At 41.8% G+C, this 18060-nt stretch overlaps 1 protein-coding gene across 1 annotated transcript in view; it reads left to right on the forward strand.

Annotated features, from left to right (window-relative positions):
- Nucleotides 1–18060, forward strand: part of SGIP1 (SH3GL interacting endocytic adaptor 1) — a 289970-nt gene that overhangs the window by 7416 nt on the left and 264494 nt on the right. The gene's annotated exons all lie outside the window — the stretch shown is intronic.

The raw sequence follows: 18060 nt of genomic DNA on the forward strand, positions 1-18060 counted from the left end.
GAGGGAAATGTCTGCTGGGAACTCTATTATTCCCTATAGAGATTTATTCCCATAGAAAATAATAGAGAATTGATCTGTGGGTATCTGGGGCTCTGGGGAGGGCTGTTTTTTGGGCTAGAGGCACCAAATTTTCAGTATAGCATCTAGTGCTTCTCTCCAAAATATCCCCCAAGTTTCAAAACGATTGGACCAGGGGGTCCAATTCTATGAGCCCCAAAAGAAGGTGCCCCTATCCTTCATTATTTCCTATGGAAGGAAGGCATTGAAAAGGTGTGCCGTCCCTTTAAATGTGATGGCCACAACTCCCTTTGGATTTCAGTGATGCTTGTCACAGCCTTGATCTTGGCTCCACCCCCAAAGTCTCCTGGCTCCACCCCCAAGGTCCCCAGATATTTCTTGAATTGGACTTGGCAACCCTACTTTTCTACCACTATATAAAATTATAGATGAAAACTGAAAATGACGTAAAACACTTAACCTAGCACCTCTCAAAGATTGGCTAGTTCTGTAATGTTTACAATTTACTGCTGTTACACAAGCTGTGGTCAGTATCTGCCAGTTCCTATTATTCTCATGAAGATGGCTCCTTAGACTTGTAATAAACACTTTTGTCAGTGGGAATTTATCTGGAAAAGAATATGTGAAAGTAAAATGAAAAGGCAATGATGGTTATTATTAAGCCCATAGGGGCTGAATACTAGAATCTTGCCTTCAGAAAGGAGTAGATTAAAAAAAAAAAGTTCAAGAGAGTCCACCCCCCCCCCACACACACACACACTCATTTGTAGGCTGATTATATTTAACATCTCAATAACATTATATGACCTACTTAGCCAAAATTTTATTTTTATTATTTATTTTTATTTATTTGATTTGATTTTTAGCCCACCCTTCCTGTAGAACAGGCTCAGGGTGGGTTACAACATAAAAGACAATCAACAGTTAAAAGCCAATTAAAATATGATATGATGTAAAATAAGATAAGAGAATGCATGTTATTATCTTCTTATACAAACTACATTAGTTCATCCCCCCCCCTTCCCCATATATAACTGTATCAAATACTATTTAGAATACCCTGGTCACAAATATTTTAATTTATAAATATAAATAGGCACAATCTAACATACTGTTGAAATCAGCAGCTAACTCTTTGTTTGAATGGTACTAATTTCTCTGCACTGCAATTCTATGCAGAGTTGCACCCTTGTACATCTACTGATGTCAAAAATCTGAGAAGGATGTAGCTCTGCTCTGGACTGTGCTGTTGATGCTAATGAACAGAGCAGTCACAAAAAGAGCATTTTATGAATTATTTTTAAAAGAGCATTATTCCTATACATTCATGTTGATCTCAGACCAGAACGATGGTGTTAGTTGCATCCACGGTCTTGAATATAAATTATGTAAATTGCCTCCCCAGACTGGAAGTTGTGCTTATGTTTGCGCCTTATTTGAAAAAAATAAGGTGGTGGAGATGAACACAGGATTTCTTAGATTTCAATTAAATTGTACTATAGATAATAGAATTTCCTTCTTTGTATATGAGCCCCTTAAACAAGGGATATTCTGTGCAACCCAATGTTTAATTTTATAGCAGATAAGTACTCAGACTTTAAAGATCCATTCAATTATTTATTAAAATATTTATATATTAAAGGCATATTAAATGCACTAAAACTTCTACTGCATTAATTAACCTTCTTCCCCAATAAAATGTCTATAATTTGAACCACATTAAAATCTCTCTCAGATTATATTTATTAAAATTTTAAATTGAATTAATTTTGTACAATATTAACAAAACCAATTAACATTGGTTTGGAAAGATTTTTTTTATCCCATAATGACAGCAACGTCACTGGAACATGACTTCCCATAGCCTCATTATGTACAGCCCTCACAATTACAATGGATATGCTGATTGTAGAACAACATTTTCATAGTTTCATTGACAAAATACTGTGGTGTAAGTAACTGGAAAATCTGACATCCTTTCAGTAGAGGTACTACTAAAAAGAAGCATTTCTAATTCCTCAAACCAGAAGGGAAAACTTTTTTTAAAAAATTGCTTAAACAACCTGAGTATGCATTAAGGCTGCCATTCTCTGCTTAAGTTGAAAAAAGAGCATAAGAAGAAGAGGTGGAGACCCTGACTCTCCTGCAGGTCCAGTTTGCAGGCCCATGCAAAGGGGAGAGACAGTGGGTCAGTGGGGGTGGTCAAGGAGGCCATGTCTCACAAAGGCACAGGGGAGTGTGGGCAGCTGGGAGTAAGGCTGTCAGTAACAGCACAAAACCTTGACCCTCCCCTCCCAGCCTATAAAGGTTTTGAATGGGTCCTAGCGGGAGGGGCCACTGAGGGAGACCCGCAGCACACTGCCTGGCAATTTCATCCGGCTGCATGGGACAGCGTGTGCACGCACCCATCCCTCCCTATGTATAAGAAATTGAAGGGAAGATGGTTTGTATTTATGTGGTCAGTATCTATCAGTTCCTATTATTCTCATTAAGACGACTCCTTAGACCATTGTTGTTATTATTCACAATGTTTTCTATTTTGCTATTCGTCACAAATTTAGAGCAGCATCAGCATGAGGCTGGATCCATTTTAAGATATCAGCCTGCATGCTATTTCCTGGCATACGGTGATCCCCTTCAAGGATCTTGGGGTGAGGGCTTCCACAAGGCATGCCCAGCTCAGGGGCTGTCAAATGGATTGCCCTTACACTTACCTGGGAGGAGAGACAACCTAGGGATGATCATCCTTGTGGAATCCAGCAAATTGCCATCTCATGATTCTTCCCAACCCAGCTGACCAGCCGTGTGGGTCTGGGGATGTCAGCTGGCCAGCTTGTCAGTCCATGATAGGATCTGCTGGACCCATGCTGCATCAAGGCTTCTTACAGCTATAACCAATAAAAGGTGTAGCCATTTGATTCCACACTTATTCCAAATGCTGTGTGTGATTGTGTCATGATGTGTTATTTAATTTTAATTTAATGTTTCGATTTATACCCCGCCCTATCCCGCAAGCGGGGAGTGGGGGAGGGGGGTCATTGTCTTCATAGCTCTTTCCCTTCATTAAGCACTGGGACTGCAACTTCTTTTGTTAGAGAGGTGTGTGAACAGGTTCCTCCTTGATAGCAAGTCCTTTCCTTGGTGAATGAGATGGATTCTGCAATCCTAATCAGAGTCACACCATTCTAAGCCAATTCAATTCAATGGACTTAGAAAGGTATAACTCTGTTTAGGATTGCAGCTACCAGTGTCTTCTTCCCTTGTTCTTTTTCTGGACTTAAGACCAAGAGGGCAGGGAAGAAGTTACAGATCAACATAGCTCAGTGCTGTCTCTTTTCAGTTAGTCCAGCTCAACACCATGTTATACTTGTCCAGATTTTTTTTTTAATAATTGTCTTTATATAAACTTTTGCTTTGTCCTGTTACATAAATGCCCAAGTATCTTATTGGGGTTTTTTAGTAACAGTACATTCCGTCATTTTCTGTATCTCTTATTGTTCTTCATTGGTTGTCTCTAGTAGCATTATCTTAGTCTTATTTTTATTCAGTTTATATCCAGAATAGGTTACAAATTTAATTATTTTATATTTCAAAGAGATGCTTGGAGAAGATGATTTTGACAAGTAGTGTGGACCAGGGCATATCTTTAATTGAAGTATGTAGTTTCTCTTCCTCTGTTGTGTAAATTAGCACTAAAAGAGAATCAAAATTGTACAAAAAGTACAAATTACTAGGATCTGCTTTCAGCATGTGAGATCATTTATTCTGTCAAACTATGACATCCAAAAGTCTTCCAAAAATTTTGCCTGAGAAATCTTAGATTTGAGCTCTCTACTAGCTCAGTTTTAAAACACACAACTAAGCTTGTGTAAGACAATAAGTGCTCTGCTTTGATCTAGCTCAACTTTACATGGTGGCCATCACCCCTTACATCTCTATCCATTCCCTGAGATCCAAAGGGAAGTTCTTCTCTGTGTTCTGTTGTTCAGTCAAATGAGAAACAGAGGCTGTGAAGCAGAACTCTTCCCATTACTGCATCCATACTGTGAAAACTGATCCAAAGACTATCCTCTTGGTTAGTTTCCTAAAGTCTTTCTACTGGTAAGCAATACATTTCTGGTTTTTGAAAGTTTTTTTGAGACTGAGGGTGGGATCACACTGGGAATTTGGCATGGCCGTATCCCAGCTTTGAAAAAGCCAGTGCTCTTTGATGCATGCTGTGGCAATTATACAGCCCCTGCTCTGCTGCCAGGATAGGCACAGGCTGCACACATGCCAGAGGAGCATTCAGACTGCTCCTGTGCGTATGGGGCACATGTATCAAACACCCCAGCCTTTCAGACAGCCAGGAAACATGCCCTGCATGCACTTTAGAGATTTGCTACTGCTGGGAAGTTCTTGGTAGCTAAGACAAGGTAAGGACAGGTAGGATTTGGGGGCAGATGTGCATGTGCGAGCATGCACATTAAATCCAGAGGGGAGGCATGGCTAAGTGAGGCTAAATCTCTCATGTGATAGCACCCTGAGTGGAGGTTACTGTTGTTACTGCTGAGGCTACTATCTGGGAGTTTTATTGTTTACTGCTGTTGCCAACCTTTTTGCTGATTTTACTGCATTTCATAAGGTCTTTTGTTTTAAGATCCTTTTGAATGTGTATGTGTTTAAACTTGTACATCATTTTTGATGCCTTCAGGTAGATGATGACTTCTATAAATAAACAAGACTTTCTGGCAATTGTGCCATAAGTCTATACTGAATTACACCAAGTACCAATGTAGTACATCCTGAAATACATGCACAGCCCCTTCTGCCTCAGAATATATTTTCATTGTTTAGTTACTGAATCAAGCAGCAATGAAGGAGAAACAAGCAAGAATGCTTGCTTGTTAGGCATTTGCCAGGCCTAGGATCCTTTATGCTCAGGTGTGGCATAATCTCCTGTTGCCTGTGGCAACTTTATGCTGCACAAGCCTGCATATTTGGGGCCATTTGGGGGAATGTGCTTCAGAAATGTGTCAAAATGTAGCCCTTTTTGTTGTGGAGCTATAAGGGAAAGTATACAAACAGTTGTTTTTTGATTGCCTGGGAAGGAACTGGGAGGGTAAACTATGAGATGGGTGAATCTGAGTCACTTAACTCTTTTTTAACCATATGAAGTCTTTTAATGCTCTGCAGTGTCATGATTACTCCCTGGGCCTTGATGTCTTTCTTGTTTGTTTTTTCATTCTCTTAATGTTTATAGTAATAAATGAGAACATTCAGCAGAAAACTAGACTGCGATCTTTACTATTTGAGGAATGACTTCTCTGTTTGCAGTGGATAATTTGCCTCAGAAGTAGGTGGGGCCATAGAAGGGGGCACCAACAGAAAAAATAATGCCAGTTTTACTTAGGGTGAGGTCAGATGTTCAGAAAATCCCACTACGGGCATGAGTGGAGTCCAGAAGCATGTCGGATTTTAAGCAGTTGTCCAAATGTCAGCATCTGCGAATGGTGGTTAGCTCGTTAGAGTCCCGCGTTGAGACGACTAGGGCGTGGACTAATTTGATACTGCTTTAAATCCGGAACAAAATTCTTCTGATGGTTCCTGAGTGGAATTTCTCTGTTTGAACGCTCCATCGTTGGTGACTCGTTGGAAGTGCACCACTGCTTCCCGTCCAAAGCCCCCTGCAAGTGATATCACTGCGCCAGTGAATGAGCGAGCGAATGTTGGCTCGATAAATCGTTTACCCGCCCCTATGTCTGGAAACAAAACTCACTTTTGAAACTAGATGTGAAGTAGATGTGAACTGATTTGAATTCCTGGGTTTTTTTCTGCACGCGTAAGTAAGTAAAGCGTAGTGCTTGTGCTGGAAAAGTAGTGCCAACAGACTAGCAAAACTGTTAGTGATCCGACCCATTTAAAAGCGACACGCATCCCCGCCCTCAAGAACGAGATCATGGTGGGTGTGCGAGGTCTCTCGTAGAGAAGGGAGGAGACGCTGGATCTGCTCGATAGTGCAGATAGTGGGCATCACTGTGCCTGCGCTAATGCAGATTGATGTCTCATGAAACGAGGTCCAGTAGAGCACTCTGATCAACCAGCAACGGGACCCACATGGGATAGAACGGGAGCCTGGCTGTCGTCTGATCGGGAAATTGGTTGTGCGGATTATAATAGAGGTGTGTTGCAGATGGATTTAATGGTGAGTGTGACCGCACCTTTGGCCTGGTATCAGTTTTTAAACAATGCAAACCATCTCACTGTAACTTGTCTGTGTAAAGGAATGCAAGAGCATGTGCAAAATATCTTTTACTCATCAGTGACTAACCATAATCAGGCACCTGTCCTCACAACCTCCATTCCCCCAGCCTGGGATTAGAGATGTAAAACTGAAGAGGCATAATAGGCAGGTTTAAACTGCAGAACCTTTCACAACAGAAAAAAAAACCCTTTATTGGAGAAGGTCAGGTGTCTGAGAATCGAGGCTTTTTCTTTTTTACAAGAACACACAGGAATGCAGTGTCCTAATATGCAAATGAGTTCCTGCTGGGCTTTTTCTACAAAAAAAGCCCTGCTGAGAATGTTTGATATCCAGATAATAATCAATATATCTCATTCTCATCATCGCTCTGTCTACAAGCCTTTTATAATCCCATGTTTAATAAAGAAGAAATAAGTGGTTGTGGTGGTAGGGAATTAAAAACTGAAGCAGAGCCTGTAGTTTTAATAAACAAATGTCCTGGACATTGCCAGACAATCACAGCAGTATTGCCAGCCGTAAAGTCTTGGTTTCCATCAATAAATGGCAAGGAAGAAGCCCTTCTCAGTGCTGTTTTATCCTTTGAGAGAGGATTTATTGGCGCTGAGTCTAGCATGATTGCACAGTGGGTCACTTGCCACAACCCAACTTCCATCTCTCGTCCAGGTCCAACTGCTTGCTGCTGTTTGGCAGCAGCCACCATGAAAGCCAGTGTGATATAGTTGTTAAGAATTTCAGACTAGGATCTGGAAGATCCAAGTTTGAATCCCCACTTTGCCATGGAAGCTTATTGGGTGATCTTGGGCCACACATTCTCAGCCCAGTCTACCTCATAGCATTGTTATAAGGATAAAATGGACAAGAGGAGAATAGTGTAAGCTGCTTTGGGTCTCTAGTGCAGAGAAAGGTGTAGTATAAATGTAGTAAATCAATAATATAATAGCTGAAGATTGGATTGGGACTGCCCAGCAGCCAGATCCACACAGAAGTTTCCCAAGAAAGAGGCTGTCAGGGGTAGAGAAGAAGGGAAAGCTAAAGATAGGTTGACTGGTGTGTGGGAAGAAGAAGAAAGCAGGAAAACGGGAGAGATCATATGAGTTTCGTGGACTGGAAAGAGGAAACATTGGAGGATGGGGAAATGAGGAGTCCCCTGTCAGTTCTTGTGGGTCTTCCATTTCTAGTCCATAATACCCAAGCTGACAATTTGGGGTGGGAAGAAGATAAGGGGAATCAGCTGGGCTTCAGGCCTGGTGACCCTATTCAGCATAGCCAGATTGGCTGAATCAAGGTAAAGGTCTGATTTCCATGTAAAGGGTAAAATATAATAAACTATTTTCTTGGCAATCCCACAAATTCAGCATTCTATCTGAAGGACACAATCCAGCCTAACTGCCAGAGTTCTGATTTCATTCGGAAAAGGTAACTTAAGGCCATCAAATATTAGGAGAGTTATATGCCTCACGAGGTGGTCTCAGTAGGCGTTTTCGCACTCACCTTCAAGTGGTGTGACCACCCTCCTCACGCCGGCGGATCTGCAGGGATTTCGCACCAGAAGCGCCGGCGCACCCAAAAGAGCCGGCGACTTCCATCGCGAAACCAGCTCAAACGTTTTCCTGCTTCTTGGCGGTTTCCGTTTGAGCTGGTTTCGCGACGGAAGTCGCCGGCTCTTTTGGGTGCGCCGGCGCTTCTGGTGCGAAATCCCTGCAGATCCGCCGGCGTGAGGAGGGTGGTCGCACCACTTGAAGGTGAGTGCGAAAACGCCCAGTGTTTTTAGGGCCTTTGGCAAATGTCCAGGATGGGCCCCCAAAATCACTGCCAGCCCACCACCATCTCCCCTCACCAGAGCCAAGCAAGGGGTGGACCTGGCTCCATGCGAGGTGGGCAGGAGCCACTACTGTTACCAGAAGCCAGCTGCCCATGGCCCAGATGGGGCAGGTGTAAGTGATGTGAGGAGCTTGCTCTTCATCTCCTCTTCCCTCAGTGAGTGATGTGGCCATGAGTGATTGGGGCCTCCCAAATATGAGCCCTGGGCCAACTGTCTCTGTTGACCATTGGTGGTAAGGATGCCAGTTTCCAGGTCAGACCTGGGGATCCCACAGAAGTACAGCTCATCTCAAAACTATAGAGATCAGTTCCACTGGAGAAAATGGTTGTTTTGGACGGGGTATACTAGAGGATGGTGAAAGAGGAGCAAGGTATGTGATTAGGTTGAGAGGGAAGCTTTTTCATGCATAATATCATCTAACCACAGAGAAACAAGTCTATATTTCTTATTCAGATGAGTCAGGCAAATGAGTGGGCAGGCAGTTTAAGGAGAAGCATTCCTGCCTTCCTCCTCGATGCTACCTATGAAGATAAGGCATTATTGTTCCACTCAGCCATCTAGTCAGGAGGTAAGAGCAAAGTTATTCTTTGTGGAAAATTCATAGAGTGAACCTGTTCTAACCCTGCAGTGCTAAGTACCATTTTAAATAGCAAAACAAAGTGCATTATTAAAATGCTCTTTTTTTGAGCTGCAGCTGCGAATGAAATACATGAAAGTAATGTTCTGACTCTTTCAAGTGGCACTGAAAGCCAGAAGTAAGCACTACAGTTTAGCAATAACATAGACTGCAATTCTGTAGGTTCATGCACATTGAAGACTTCAGCATCCTTTTAAAAATGCAATTTCAAAATACAATTCAGCATCCTTTAAAAATACAATCTTAAAAGGATTGCCATATAGGAGTTGAAGGGATTACAAATGTAACTAAAGCAAAAATCTGTGACAAGGCTCACAAATTTTACTGATGTGAACTTTCTTGGTCAAACACCTATTTAGTCAGGAGCATGGGTTTGTAGTTGAAGTAATATAATGGGAAGTAATCTGTACTGAAGCAAGAAGAGCTTTATGGTGCATTCACACACACTAAATAAGATGCTTTGCAACTGGATTTTTACTGTGTAAGAATAGCAAAATCCACTTGCAACTAGTCATCCTGTGAACTCACCCTTAGATAAAGGACCCTTATCATGGGATAATATAATCTGTGATCTAACTGAATAGCTGCATTATGTTAAATATTCCAGACTCTCCTAGAGGCAAACTCGTGGGGGTTTACAATTATTTGCTGTTTTGGAAAAGCAAAATGTACTCATCCTTGGCCATGGGGCTTCCAGACAATGGCTTGGACAACTCTAGTGGTCATTTGAACATTGTGCTAATTTGTCCCATATGCATTCCCTTAATCGGTTTTTGTACAACTTACCTCACCATTATCTCCATTCATCTTTGTGTTGCCTTGTCTATGCTTTGTTTGACAGTGAACAACTCTCTTTTTCAGAGGTAATCCTGGATAGGGAGGGATGGGCAAGTGAAGAATGTGAACCCAGGTGGCAGTGGCATGACTTTGCCAGCTGGGAATTCCGAATGACAGATCTGCCTGCTTTGATGTGCCCATGATATGAAGCAGTAATAATTTGACCCCCATAATTTGAATTGATGAACAGCAAAACTGCCAAAGCTAGAAGTTCAAAAGTCAGATCAGAAAAGGGTCAATAGAGTTATGCTTCCTGTGTTTTCCTTTCTACCTCTATGTGAATAATGCACAAAGACATACTGGAAGCACTTCGGCAGAGAGTTCGTTTTAGTAATGTCATTAATTAATGGTATTCAGAATTATGTTCCATTCTGATATAACCATGTGTGCATCTAAAACAGTACTTCTGGATTTCCCATGAATGCACGTGTTTGTGTGGTAGTAGCAGCCTTAAAAAGTTCATTCTGCCCATAACAATGTGTTCTAGTCACAGCAAATTAAGTCAGGTATGTGCATGTGTAATGGACAGCTAAATATTAATGCTTTATATGGATCTGAGAGCTTTGATTAGGGGGTTCAAGTGGAATTCTACTGTTGACCTGAGGGAATGGTAGCTGAGAGTTGCAATTAAGAAGAGGAAAGGATTAAAGAGGATCCTGAAATAGGGAAGTGGAAGCTAGCAAACTGCTTGTGTTTTGGAAGATGTGTGGTGGCCTTTAAATCTCAGTGAGACTGAAGCTCATGGGGGGTGGGGCGAGTGAGCAGAGCCACATGTTTGTTTTGCATCCCTCTCAGAAGCTGTTTATAAGTGAAAGGGATAATAAAGTGTTTAGAACCTGATTATGGGATAGAGGAAAACTCCATCCCCAGACCTCTGTCTCCTTAAATTGTTTGAAATACACAAGATTGCGACATTTAGCAACTCCAGTAAGTAAAGCTATCTGTGCCATTGCCCCAGGGAGATCACAAATGTGTGCTCATGCAAACAGTTTATTTTGGCTGCTTTGTGAGTGTGAGTGTGTGTGTCTGTGCACTTTCATTTAGTGGAAATGCAGCTGCTGGGAAACAAAAAAGGCAAAAAAAAGAGGATGAGAAAATTAAAACTATTCAGGGGAACTGCACTGCTATATTTTTATTTATTTATTTATTTATTTGGAATAGGAAAGTCTCCTGGCTCCACCCCCAAACTCCCCAGATATTTCCTGAGTTGGACCTGGCAACCCTATTCTCAACAGTTAGAGATGCTGGTTTGCAGAACAAACCAGCTACATTTTTGTTACAAATTATATATTGTATATAGTTATTTTAAAATGTCCTTTATTCCTGTTGCCTTTTCAGTTTATGTGCAGTGAATTAATATCAACGTCTCATGTGCCATAACAAAGGGGGGGTTGGTTCCTCGCCATCCTAAGCTTGGTGACAAGATCTCTATATACATTTAAACATCTGTAGAGATGTGTAAATGCATATAGAGATATTGGCAGTCTGAAGACAGGCTGAGAAACAAACAACAAGAAGAAGATGCTTGGCTAAGGGGAAAAAAGGAAGTGAGTGTTGGAGCAATTAACATGTGCTAATATAGTATCAGAACAATGGAACACAGTGTAAAAAGACTATACCAAAACCATGCTGACAAAACAGAATTCCATTCAAATAAATAATATAAAACAACCAATCTTGTATCTCTATGTATTCTGTGTATTTATTATATTATAGATCAGGGTGGCCAACGGTAGCTCTCCAGATGTTTTTTGCCTACAACTCCCATCAGCCCCAGCCAGCATGGCCAATGGCTGGGGCTGATGGGGGTTGTAGGCAAAAAACATCAGGAGAGTTACCCCTGTTATAGATAGATAATATAAATAAACCCATTTCATATCTCTGTATATTCTGTGTACATATTATATGAAAAATCTTAAAAAACATAAATAAATATTTTTACTAAGTACAAATTATTTTATATTTCCCAAAGAATATTTACAGCCTGAAAGAATAAGCAGCAATGTTCGTAATTCCACCGGATGACTTGACTAACTTATCTCCAAGTAAACCCATGTTTCCAGTCTTCATCAGAGTCAAAGAGACAATATATATACATACATACACACACACACTGTGGCTAATAGCCACTGATGGACCTCTGCTCCATATTTTTATCTAACCCCCTCTTGAAGGTGGCCATGCTTGTGGCCGCCACCACCTCTTGTGGCAGTGAATTCCACATGTTAATCACCCTTTGGGTGAAGAAGTACTTCCTTTTATCCGTTTTAACCTGTCTGCTCAGCAATTTCATCGAATGCCCACGAGTTCTTGTATTGTGAGAAAGGGAGAAAAGCACCTCTTTCTCCACCCCATGCATTATCTTGTAAACCTCTATCATGTCACCCCACAGTCGACGTTTCTCCAAGCTAAAGAGTCCCAAGCATTTCAACCTTTCTTCATAGAGAAAGTGCTCCAGCCCTTTAATCATTCTAGTTGCCCTTTTCTGGACTTTCTCCAATGCTATAATATCCTTTTTGAGGTGCGGCGACCAGAACTGCACACAGTACTCCAAATGAGACCGCACCATCGATTTATACAGGGGCATTATGATACTGGCTGATTTGTTTTCAGTTCCCTTCCTAATAATTCCCAGCATGGCATTGGCCTTTTTTATTGCAAACGCACACTGTCTTGACATTTTCAGTGAGTTATCTACCACGACCCCAAGATCTTTCTCTTGGTCAGTCTCTGCCAGTTCACACCCCATCAACTTGTATTTGTAGCTGGGATTCTTGGCCCTAATGTGCATTACTTTGCACTTGGCCACACTGAACTGCATCTGCCACGTTGACGCCCACTCACCCAGCCTCAACAGGTCCCTTTGGAGTTCCTCACAATCCTCTCTGGTTCTCAACACCCTGAACAATTTAGTGTCATTCGCAAACCTGGCCACTTCACTGCTCACTCCCAACTCTAAATCATTTATGAACAAGTTAAAGAGCATGGGACCCAGTACCGAGCCCTGCGGCACCCCACTGCTTACCGTCCTCCATTGCGAAGACTGCTCATTTATACTCACTCTTTGCTTCCTATTACTCAGCCAGTTTTTGATCCACAAGAGGACCTGTCCTTTTACTCCATGACTCTCAAACTTTCTAAGGAGCCTTTGATGAGGAACTTTATCAAAAGCTTTCTGGAAGTCAAGGTAAACAACATCTATCGGGTCTCCTTTGTCCACATGTTTGTTCACCCCCTCAAAGAAATGTAACAGGTTAGTGAGGCAAGATCTTCCCTCACAGAACCCATGCTGAGTCTTCCTCAATAACCCGTGTTCATCAATGTGCCTACTCATTCTGTCCTTGATAATGCTTTCTACCAACTTTCCTGGAATTGTAGTCAGACTGACTGGCCTGTAATTTTTTGGCGGTTTTTGGCGGTTTACATTTGCGCCGCAAAAGCCGCGGGACTTTCCGGCTCTTCCAGGTGCTCCGGAGCAATTAGTGCGAAAACCGTGCAGACGCTGCGTGGTGAAGAGGGACGTCGCTCCGGCTTAAGGTAAGTGCGAAAACGCCCTACAGATTTTTGTGAAAAGATCCACAAATTCAACTTTGAGTTTTTTCAGAACTCTCGGATGTATGCCATCCGGACCCGGTGACTTATTAGTTTTTAATTTGTCTATCAGTTGTAGGACCTCCTCTTTTGTCACCTCAATCTGACTCAGATCTTTCCACACCCCTTCCAAAATTAGTGGTTCTGGGGTGGGCAAAAAGTTCTCATCTTCGTCGCTCTCCTGCTTATTCCTTTCAAGACAAGTCACTTTGCCAAAATAATGCCTGCCAGCCATTCATCTCTTACATTCTATAAGTAAAGCAAACTGCTTTGGAATAGCCAAATGCCATCCAGTTTGGATATCTCTGTTGCATGTCAGCCTATTTATGAATTGGGTCTTTATGACTATCAACATTCAGCCATGGACTTTTCTTTCCACGTAGTGTGATCTTTATATTTTGTAGGATTGTTTATGTATGTGAAATATTCTTTCAAGTTTTAAATATTCTTTGGGAAATATAAAATAATTTGTACTTAGGCAACTTTATGGTTGTTAAGATTCTTTATATAATACATACACAGAATATACAGAGATATGAAATTGGTTTATTTATATTATCTATTTGAATGGAATTCTGTTTTGTCACAGTGGTTTTGGTATAGTTTCAGATTAATTAACACAGCAATGATGTACAACCTGATCAAAGTGTAGGTTAAGGTTTATTTAGGAATTAACATACTTGACAGGAACATGGAGAGACAGAGATAGGCTCCTAACTATATTTCTAGCTGAGAGAGGGGGCAAGATGGAGTGCGGCACTTCTGAGAAGAAGCAGAAAATTTCCCTGAGAACAGCATTCTGGAGACAAGGATTGAAATTTAACAGGAGAGAAGGTGCTGACCTCACTAACCTATCTAATCACTGCCTCCTGCAGGGTCTTCTTCTCTTCTTCCTAGTGCATTAGACATTTTTCAACAGTGTGGAACTATCATAGCATGTAGAGGTGTGCGCTCTGTGTATACCGAGCTGAATAAATACATGAAAAAATACCTTATTGTTATTTGGGGGGTATTTATTCAGATGAATACAGATTAGACAAGCTGATTTGGTTACCGAAATAGCCATGCCTGAATAAAAGCCAATATTATTTGGCTTTTATTCAGGCATGACTAGAAGACATTTAAACGGATTGATTCTTCATTATACTCTATGGGGTACAATGGAGCTGAATAAATTTGGGTTTCCATAATATTTATCTGAATACCAATACAATACTGATACTGGAATTTGGTAATATCCATTTTTTCCAGGTCCAAAAGACCCAAATTGGGGGAGAAAAAGAATTTTTTTGCATACCCATCATAGCATGTTTATGCAGACAAACCCTGTAGCAAAAGTTACCGCCTGTGTGAAGAGACCTCTTTTGATTGAATCTGTCATATTAAAATATGGTCATTCTCTGTAAAACAATTCTGGAGTTAATGCTGTATCTGAACAAATTATATAAAATGAAATCTACTGAATGTCTATTTTCATAATGTGATTAGGGTAAGGCTTATCTTTCTTCTTTCATTACATATTTGCATATTTGTATTAGTGTATAGGCAACTGAGATCTATGAATATAGCAATTATACTGTTGTTACAAAACACTTTTTGAAAAGCTGCTCTGCAACTTTATCCACAATACAGTTTCCAAAATGCAGTGGGGGGAATGGTTTGGATGGCATTTTAGACAACCAAAGCTGCTTTTGCTGAATTAGTAAAGCTCTTGCCCTTCAGTAAGTCTACTTGTGCCTTTAAATGGAAGACTGCTTCTTAACCAAATGTGTAACGGAAAGAGGGGGAGGAGAGTGAATGTATATAGATAACTGGCTGCACTTGGACAAATATGTGGCTCAGACTCTGACTTTACAATCCAAATAGCTTGAAAGACAGAAATAAAAGATTGGCACTACAAATATACTGGGAAATCTAAGCTTGGAGATAAGAGAATTTCCAGATCGAACCCCACACATCTAACTTTCATTTTCTGCAAGCCTGTAGCCAGCTCAGAAATGCTGTGAAAAGGCAGCCTAAGGAGCTGGAGCAGCCAGAACATCAATATAGGAAGCCCAAGTTACTGTAGTGAAATTTCTGCTTCATAAATGTTAAAATAAAAAGTCTAGTTGGGGTTGCCAGCTTTAGATTGGGAAATACCTGGAGATTTCAGAGGAGGAACCTGAGGAGGACAGGCTTTAGGGAGAGGAAGACTTCAATTGGGCATTGTGCCATCTTCTAAAGTGGCCATTTTCTCCAGATCAGTTGCAATCCCAGATCTCTAGTTACCACTTAGAGGTTGGCAACCCTAGGTCTAGTGATTGTCATTAGTCCCAGTTCCTTTGTAGTCATTGATGTGGTGACCTAAAAGTTAATCTCCTGCAATGCAGGAGATATACCAGACTGCTGAGGGCAGGGTTAAAATGTTATTAAACTGGTTCCTACCAGAACATTGTGTCTGGTTTCTGTTCTGAGCACTGGTTGTAAACTATGCCCAGTTTACAATGTATGGCAACAAAGGTAAAATAATTCCTCTTTTTATGCTCTCAGGGAAGACACTGATGAGGGGAAAAGGCAAAAACTACAACAGCAGCTACTACCAGGCAAATTATGCTGTAGGTGTCTATCCACTGAGGAAATCTTGCAATACCCTACTGGCACCCTCTATACTGGAGGGAAGAGGATTTGTGAGAGATAAAACTATGCAAAGCAAGAATAGTATAATATGGGGTTGTCTGCCCTGAATACTCTGTAAAGCAGCTTCTCAGTTTAAGGCCTTACCTGAAATCTGCCCAGGAACTGGCTGGGAGTAGGCTTCCCAATCCCCAGGTCCCAGCGGGGGATTCCCCGGTTTTACAGGCTTCCCCCGGCCCCCAGCCAGCTGGCCAGCTGGCCAGAGGAGGGAAGCCCTGACCCCACAGTCACCATGTACCCCTAGAGCTCTGGCAGGTTTAGAAACCTACAAACAGGTCCGTTTTTAAAATGTGTGCCTTTAAAGTTGAGCAGGAAACAGGAAGCGTTTCATGCGGAAGGGTCAGCAGCAGTTTCCTCATGTTTGCTTTCATTTTCAGAGCAAGTAAAGTTGTGGAGGAACCAGACCCAATAAGTGTGTGTGAGAGAGAGAGGAGAGGGAGGGGGCAGGGGATCCCCCGGTTTGGAGCCCCCCCCCACTTTAGAAAGCTTTGGAAAGCAGGGGGGAGGGAAATGTCTACTGGGCATTCTATTATTCCCTATGGAGAACGATTCCCATAGGGAATAATGGGGAATTGATCTGCAGGTATCTGGGGTTCTTGGGGGGATGTTTTTTGAGTTAGAGGCACCAAATTTGCAGCATAGTATCTGATGCCTTTCCTCAAAACACCCTCCAAGTTTCAAAAGGATTAAACCAGGGGGGCCAATTCTATGAGCCCCCAAAGAAGGTGCCCCTATCCTTCATTATTTCTAATGGAGGGAAGGCATTGAAAAGGTGTGCAGTCCCTTTCAATGTGATGGCCAGAACTCCCTTTGGAGTTCAATTGTACTTGTTCCAACCTTGCTCATGACTCCATCCCAATGTCTCCTGGCCCTACCCCCAAAGTCCCCAAATATTTCTTGAATTGGACTTGGCAACCCTATCTGGGAGTGACAGTTCCTACTACAGAGCAAGAAAGTTACAGATCTATTTATATAAAGAAAGAAGGGAGTATTGACAGTATCTGCAGACTATAGTGCATTTGGGGAAGATGGATGCCTGTGATCTAAGCCAGGAATCTTGTAGCAGATATGTTGAATGCTTGAATTTTTTCTTCAAGGCCAACTGTGTGACTGACAGTGAAAAGATGAGCTCTGTCTTACCAAATGCCTGTGGTTCTTCACTTACGGACTTATCAAGGACCCACTGGCTCCAAAGGATCTTGATAAAGCATCTTGATGAAATTTTAGAAATGATGGCCGATCACTAGAGCTCAGACCTTTCTGTAACTGTGCAGAATTTTAAATTTAAATCATGTGCCAGAGCCCGGCGGGAGGGGGGGGGGGGGCGGAGAACATAGCTGTTTTTATGGCAGCTCTTAAACACCTTATGTCCTGTTATTCATTTGGCACTGTGTTGGAAGTAGGGTTGCCAGCTCTGGACTGAGAAATTCTTGGGGATTTGGAGGGGGGGGGGGTGGAGCCTGAGATGGGCAGAGTGAGGGATGGGTATAGTGCCATAGAGTCCAACCTCCAAAGCAGCCATTTCCTCCAAGGGAACTGATCTTCGTCTTCTTGGGATCAATTGTGGTAGCAGGAGATCTCCTAGTGCCATCTGGAGCAAGGCAGCCCTAGTTGGAGATGCTGTGAATGCAGCTTGTGTGGCCCGTAGGAGATTTAGCTATTCAATGCCGCCTTTAGCGATGACAGGCTTAGCCGTAAAGGCAGTTTTTGCAGCAGCCAGCTCTGGAAAAGCAAGAGCAAACCTACTTTTAGTGAGTAGTTGGATGTTCTTATATTGTCACAAGTAAAAGGGAATGAGTCTCTTTTTTAAAAAAAGATCCTAAAATGTAGGGAAGTTGCTTGGAATCCCTTTTAAGGGGACAGACTTTTTACACACACACACCAGTTGCAGCCCTGCACAATTTGTGTCTGGGTGAGGTCTCCCAGACACAAATCATGAGATTAACAGGATTTAAAAGAACACAATTGTGGGTGCTGTTGTGAAGTCCACACCATTCTTCTATTACTCAGTAAACATTTTAGACTTAATGACAAATAAATACTGTGTAATATTGGAGAGGTTAGTGTAGGTAGGAATGGAAAGGTGAAAGAGAGAATAAATCAATGGTGTAGGGAGCATCTGACATGAGCATTTTAGGTGGTGCCAGGGCTTTTTTTGAGCAGGAACGCAGTTCTGGCTGGCTTGGAACCAGGGGGTGTGGCTTAATATGCAAATAGGCCTTTTCTACATAAAAACCC

The sequence above is a fragment of the Heteronotia binoei genome, chromosome 2 (genome assembly GCF_032191835.1).
Source record: "Heteronotia binoei isolate CCM8104 ecotype False Entrance Well chromosome 2, APGP_CSIRO_Hbin_v1, whole genome shotgun sequence".
In the NCBI taxonomy this organism is placed as follows: Eukaryota; Metazoa; Chordata; class Lepidosauria; order Squamata; family Gekkonidae; genus Heteronotia; species Heteronotia binoei.